Source organism: Coregonus clupeaformis, chromosome 17 (genome assembly GCF_020615455.1).
Source record: "Coregonus clupeaformis isolate EN_2021a chromosome 17, ASM2061545v1, whole genome shotgun sequence".
Classification (NCBI taxonomy): Eukaryota; Metazoa; Chordata; class Actinopteri; order Salmoniformes; family Salmonidae; genus Coregonus; species Coregonus clupeaformis.
In genome coordinates, this window is record NC_059208.1 from 37,355,626 (window position 1) to 37,363,212 (window position 7,587).

A 7,587-nucleotide genomic window follows, 5' to 3' on the forward strand; every position below is an offset into this window, starting at 1 on the left:
CCTCTGTAATTTCACCTTCACATGAGTCTTTCTGTATGGCTGTTAATTTTACATTATCAATTAAAAAAAAATCTCTACAATTAGCTTCAGTTAGAGGAGATGGAGGCGACTGAAACGAAAACACATGCTTAAAGTACTTTGCTTTCTCCTTCAAAATGTAATTTGGTGAATCATGGATGACTCCATCATTTGTAACCAGTTTCAGTCAATTATTTTTGGTAGCATTTCTATGTTGAAGATTAAAAAAGAATTTGGTGCATTTTTCCCCATATTCCATGCTTTATTTTGATAATATATTACACTTGATCTTTCTTGAATAAGTTTCTCCATTTCTTTTTGTTTTTCCTCTAATTTATTCTGAGCCTCTACAGTTTTTATTGCTATCTATCTGTTCTGTTAGACCTTCTATTTCCTTTGTTAGTATGGACTCTTTTAACCTAAATTGCTTTTGTTTTCGAGATGAGTACTGAATTGCATGGCCTCTAAAGGCACATTTAAAGGTGTCCCATACAATAAGGGGATTTGCTGTACCTATGTTATGTCGGAAAAAATCAGTTATAAATTCCTCTGTCCTAGTTAAAAACAAGTTATCATCCAATAGGCTTTGATTAAATTTACAATATCCTCGCCCACGTGGAAATTCAGTAAGAGTAATGTATATGCCAATTATATGATGGTCTGATTGCATTCTGTCCCCTATCAACACTTTTTTTTACTTTTGGTGCCAACGAGAATGACATAAGAAAGAAGTCAAGACGACTAGCTTGATTGAGTCTCCGCCATGTATATCTCACTAGATCAGGATATTTAATCCTCCATATATCTACTAGTTCTAATGTATCCATGACATTCACAATTTCCTTAAGAGCATGAAGGTGATAGTTTGTAGTGTGATTTCCTTTACAGTCCATTGAGCTATTTAAAACGGTATTATAATCTCCCACCATAATAATAGAGTATTGCTTGCAGGGTTGATAATGTATTATATATATTGTCAAAGAAGTGTGGATCATCATTATTTGGTCCATAAAGGTTAAGGTCCAATAACATATTTAAAATAATCCATCTACCTTGCAGATCTGTTTGGACAATTTGCACATTCGGATCGAAATTCCGATGTCAACAACTACAGACCAGTATCCCTTCTTTCATTTCTCTCCAAAACTATTGAGCGTGCCGTCTTTAGCCAACTCTCTTGCTATCTCTCTCAGAATGACCTTCTTGATCCAAACCAGTCAGGTTTCAAGACTGGTCATTCAACTGAGACTGCTCTTCTCTGTGTCACGGAGGCTCTCCACACTGCTAAAGCTAACTCTCTCTCCTCTGCTCTTGTCCTTCTAGACCTGTCTGCTGCCTTTGATACTGTGAACCATCAGATCCTCCTCTCCACCCTCTCCGAGTTGGGCATCTCCGGCGCGGCTCACTCTTGGATTGCGTCCCTACCTGACCGGTCGCTCCTACCAAGTGGCGTGGCGAGAATCTGTCTCCGCACCACGTGCTCTCACCACTGGTGTCCCCCAGGGCTCAGTTCTAGGCCCTCTCCTATTCTCGCTATACACCAAGTCACTTGGCTCTGTCATATCCTCACATGGCCTCTCCTATCATTGCTACGCAGACGACACACAACTAATCTTCTCCTTTCCCCCTTCTGATAACCAGGTGGCAAATCGCATCTCTGCATGTCTGGCAGACATATCAGTGTGGATGACGGATCACCACCTCAAGCTGAACCTCGGCAAGACGGAGCTGCTCTTCCTCCCGGGGAAGGACTGCCCGTTCCATGATCTCGCCATCACGGTTGACAACTCCGTTGTGTCCTCCTCCCAGAGTGCAAAGAGCCTTCGCGTGACCCTGGACAACACCCTGTCGTTCTCTGCTAACATCAAGGCGGTGACCCGATCCTGTAGGTTCATGCTCTACAACATTCGGAGAGTACGACCCTGCCTTACACAGGAAGCGGCACAGGTCCTAATCCAGGCACTTGTCATCTCCCGTCTGGATTACTGCAACTCGCTGTTGGCTGGGCTCCCTGCCTGTGCCATTAAACCCCTACAACTCATCAAGAATGCCGCAGCCTGTCTGGTGTTCAACCTTCCCAAGTTCTCTAACGTCACCCCACTCCACTGGCTTCCAGTTGAAGCTCGCATCTGCTACAAGACCATGGTGCTTGCCTACAGAGCTGTGAGGGGAACGGCACCTCCGTACCTTCAGGCTCTCATCAGTCCCTACACCCAAATGAGGGCATTGCGTTCATCCACCTCTGGCCTGCTGGCCCCCTACCTCTGCGGAAGCACAGTTTCCGCTCAGCCCAGTCAAAACCTTTCGCTGCTCTGGCACCCCAATGGTGGAACAAGCTCCCTCACGATGCCAGGACAGCGGAGTCACTCACCACCTTCCGGAGACACTTGAAACCCTACCTCTTTAAGGAATACCTGGGATAGGATAAAGTAATCCTTCTACCCCCCCTTACCCCACCCCAAAGAAAAAAAAAAAACATATTGTAAAGTGGTTATCCCACTGGCTATAAGGTGAATGCACCAATTTGTAAGTCGCTCTGGATAAGAGCGTCTGCTAAATGACGTAAATGTAAATGTATATCATCATCCCTTTTGAGTTTCTTTGCCCATGGGAGAAGTATATTTCGCCCCCCCCCCATTCCTTTTTCCACGCAACTTCCTCTAGAATTATTGAATGAGTTTCCTGTAAACAATAGATATTATATTCCTTCTCTTTGAGCCATGTAAATATTGTTCTTCTTTTGTTATTATCTGCTAAGCCATTACAATTATAACTGGCTATAATTTTCACCACATACCATAATGAGATACAAGTTTCAAATCTATTTATCATTATATATGTTTGTAAATTTACCAATAAAAAATACCATAGTGATTGAGTGTCCAAATAGCTGTACCATGATATAGTGGTCCTCTGTAGCTCAGCTGGTAGAGCACGGCGCTTGTAACGCCAAGGTAGTGGGTTCGATCCCCGGGACCACCCATACACAAAAAAAATGTATGCACGCATGACTGTAAGTCGCTTTGGATAAAAGCATCTGCTAAATGGCATATTATTATTATTATTTATTATTATTATTTGCATTGCTACTAAGTAACCCTCCAATTGTTCTCCACTATTCCCCCCGCTAAAGCCCCTCCCCATCCCAAGTTGGGCCATCATCCCAGTGATCGGCATACCACCCCCGTCCCCCCGGATCCCTAGGCCCCCGAGAGGCCAGGACCCATCCATTGAAAACAGCACACAGTGCCACCCACAAAACAGAAGCAGGTAAACCGCCAAAAGCATTTCCAATGCTCTCACCTTAATATATATATAGCTATTTAAAAAGATATATCTATTCAAATATCTTGCATATCTTAATTTCCATCATTATCAATTAATATGCGTAATAATGTTGGCAGTTCATGCGTAGGATTGTTACCTATAACCCAGATTGCCATTGTATTACATTACATTTTTGTCAAGCAATTATTATTTTAGCAAACAATTATTGTAGTTCATCCTATATTCTCCCTAACATCCTTACCCCCTTGCCACAGATGTGGGATAAACACACACACACACACGCACATACTCTAACACACTCAACCCCTTTCCTCCACAATCAACCATAAGAACAGATGCTCAACGGTTGTTACATCCCAGAGCCCAACTCAAGAAAGGACCTGATTTACGAATGCCTACACTGTTGCTGTGTGGGCAAGATGCAGTCACAAGGAGTTCATATAAGGGTGTGGGTGCAGTCCCTAAAGCAGATTTTAGACCTAAGAGGTTATGTGAGTGTTATTACTTTGTTACAACCTCTTCTGCAAATCATAATAATACTCTACTGCAAACAGTGAGACAAAAGAGAGAGTTCAGGACATTCTCCATACATTTTCTATCCCATGATTGTAATGTACTTTTCTTCAGATGTGTCATGCTTTTCAAATATAAATGTTTCAAGCCTGATCGTCTCATACTGTTGATTCATCTTGACGGTAGGAGGAGGAGCACTACATGTTACACTAACTAATTGGAAACTTTCCAACTACATAAAACCATACCAGTAAGTCAGCTCCCCTACCTCAAGAACTGACACTTCATTATCTTGCTTTGTTTATAGTTTTCTACTGGGATCTGGTTGGCTGTCTAGAGATTTCTCTAAATGTTCCTGTAATCTATATGGCGTAATTCCAGTGAATGCCATGCGGGGGAGGGAACATAAGTGTGTGTGTGTGTGTGTGTGTGTGTGTGTGTGTGTGTGTGTTAGAGATCTTCACGGGTCCAACCCTGTTTGATTGTCATCGGGTTTCAGGTCTATGTAACTACAGCTGATAGACCCGAGTGGACCCGAATGGACCCGACCACAGCTTTGCATAGCCTATAGCATATTCATATTACGCTAATAAGGTGAATTTATTGACTTATAGAAGGCCTAGCCAACATTTAAAGACCTATTCATTAAAAAAACTCTAAAAGTCTAAGCCTTTTGGGGGGTGGGGGGGTGAAGGATTATCATGGTCTGACAAACACTGGTGTAGCCTGGCCACCTTCCACCACAGATGCGGAAGGCCGACATAGGCAGATTCAGTGGACTGAGACACAGCCCGTGCAAAATAAAATTTCTTTAGCTTAAACTGGCGGATTTTGTGGGTAATTTTTATTTTATTTTACTTAGGTGCGTCAATAGACTCTCAAGGAATGTATTTACCAGAAGAGCAACTTGGCTGATAAACATACTTTTTTTCTTACTAGGGCTGAATCAGGTCTAGGTCTGGTTGTCGTCGGGTACATTTGGGTTCATTGATGATGCATGCTGTGATAAAACAATTTCCCAAGTTGGGATTAATAAAGTAATACTCTACTCTACTCTACTCTACTCACATGCACGCATGTGCACACACACATGCGCACCCACACACAGACACACACTCACCACAAAACGTAAAGGTTTGCACACTATGAATGGATGTTGCTGTTTGGCTAATCACCACTGCCTCGATGCAAGCACCAGTTAGCCTCGAGCTAGCCTAGAGCCAGGCCCATATCCCGGCTATCTACCTCTCGGTCTACCGGACGGGAGTAGCCAGCTAACTAGCTACTTGCTATCAGCTACCGTTAGCGGTTTTTCACCATTGTCCATGGCCTGCACCACCTACCAGCCAGCTCTAGCCTGGACTATTATTTGGCTAGTCTGCACTGTCTGCACAGCGCGTTATCGACCCAGAACATATCAGTTTTTCTGCCGGAATCACTGAATCACTGGACCTTTAACTCTGGATGCATCGCTACCAGCTAGCTGCAACAAAATGGACGTTGTGGTTTGGCTAATCATCCTGAGCTAGGCCCATCTCCCGGCTATCTACCTCTCTGTCAACCGGACGGGACCACCTAGTGTTGACACGGAGCCCCGCCGATCCTACACGACTGGTCTGCCGACGAAATCGTCTGATGTGGTTACAACAGGCTTCCCGTTACGACGTCGAACACGAAGATTCCATCTTTCTAGCCCCGGCCCGCATGCACACGCTAGCCGTGGCCTCTTGCTCGCTAGTGCTTTAGCAGCCCCCGAACTACCTCCGAACTATCCTATTGCTGTTCACTGGACCTTATGATAACTCAGCTATACAGCTGATGCCTGCTGGACTGTTCCTTTTTACGGTACCGCATCCTGTTTATGTTTAGCCTCAGCCCAAACTGTGTCGTCATTACCAGCTGTTGTCTTAGCTCTGTCAAATTACACCTGTGATTGCTTTATGCCTCTCTCCCATGTCAATATGGTTAGCTTATTGTTGTTTCGGTTATTTCTAATTGTACTATTTCACTGTAGATCCCCCCAGCCCAGCTAAACCTGCCTTAGATAGCTCCTTTGTCCCACCCCCCATACACGCGGAGACCGACTCAATTGGTGCCTCCAGTGATGCTATCTCTTTCATTGTTACCCAACGCTTAGGTTTATCTCCACTTTACTCATATCCTTCCATATCCTTGTCTGTACATAATGCCCTGAATCTTTTCTACAATGCCCGGAAATCTGCCCCCTTTATTCTATGTACCCAACGCACTAGAAGACCAGTTCTTAAAGCCTTTAACCGTATCCTTATTCTAGTCCTCCTCTGTTCCTCTGGTGATGTAGAGGCTAACCCAGGCCCTGCAGCCCTCAGTATCACTCCTACTCCCCAGGCGCTATCATTTGTTGACTTCTGTAATCGCAAAAGCCTTGGTTTCTTGCATGTTAATATCAGAAGTCTACTTCCTAAGTTTGAGTTATTCACTGCGTTAGCACACTCCGCCAACCCTGATGTTCTAGCAGTGTCTGAATCCTGGCTTAGGAAGGCCACCAAAAATTCTGAAATGTCTATCCCCAACTATAACATTTTCCGTCTAGATAGAACTGCCAAAGGGGGTGGAGTTGCAATCTACTGTAGAGATAGCCTGCAGAGCTCTATCATACTATCCAGGTCTGTGCCCAAACAGTTTCAGCTTCTACTTGTAAAAATCCACCTTTCCAGAAATAAGTCTCTCACTGTTGCCGCTTGCTACAGACCCCCCTCAGCCCCCAGCTGTGCCCTGGACACCATATGTGAATTGATTGCCCCCCATTTATCCTCAGAGTTCGTACTGCTTGGTGACCTAAATTGGGATATGCTTAACACCCCGGCCATCCTACAATCCAAACTAGATGCCCTCAATCTCACACAAATTATCAACGAACCTACCAGGTACAACCCTAAATCCGTAAACATGGGTACCCTCATAGATATCATCCTGACTAACTTACCCTCTAAATACACCTCCGCTGTCTTCAACCAGGATCTCAGCGATCACTGCCTTATTGCCTGCGTCCGTAACGGGTCCGCGGTCAAACAACCACCCCTCATCACTGTCAAACGCTCCCTAAAACACTTTAGCGAGCAGGCCTTCCTAATTGACCTGGCCCAGGTATCCTGGATGGATATAGATCTCATTCCGTCAGTAGATGCCTGGTTGTTCTTTAAAAGTAATTTCCTCTCAATCTTAAATAAACATGCCCCATTCAAAAAATACAGAACTAAGAACAGATATAGCCCCTGGTTCTCCTCAGACTTGACTGCCCTTGACCAGCACAAAAACATCCTGTGGCGTACTGCATTAGCATCAAATAGCCCCCGCGATATGCAACTTTTCAGGGAAGTTAGGAACCAATATACACAAGCAGTCAGGAAAGCAAAGGCTAACTTTTTCAAACAGAAATTTGCATCCTGTAGCACTAACTCCAAAAAGTTTTGGGACACTGTAAAGTCCATGGAGAATAAGAGCACTTCCTCCCAGCTGCCCACTGCACTGAGGCTAGGAAACACTATCACCACCGATAAATCTACAATAATCGAGAATTTCAACAAGCATTTTGCTATGGCTGGCCATGCTTTCCACCTGGCTACCACTACCCCGGCCACCAACTCTGCACCCTCCACTACAACTTGCCCATGCCCCCCCCACTTCTCCTTCACACAAATTCAGACAGCTGATGTTCTGAAAGAGCTGCAAAATCTGGACCCCTACAAATCAGCTGGGCTAGACAATCTGAACCCTTTCTTTCTAAAA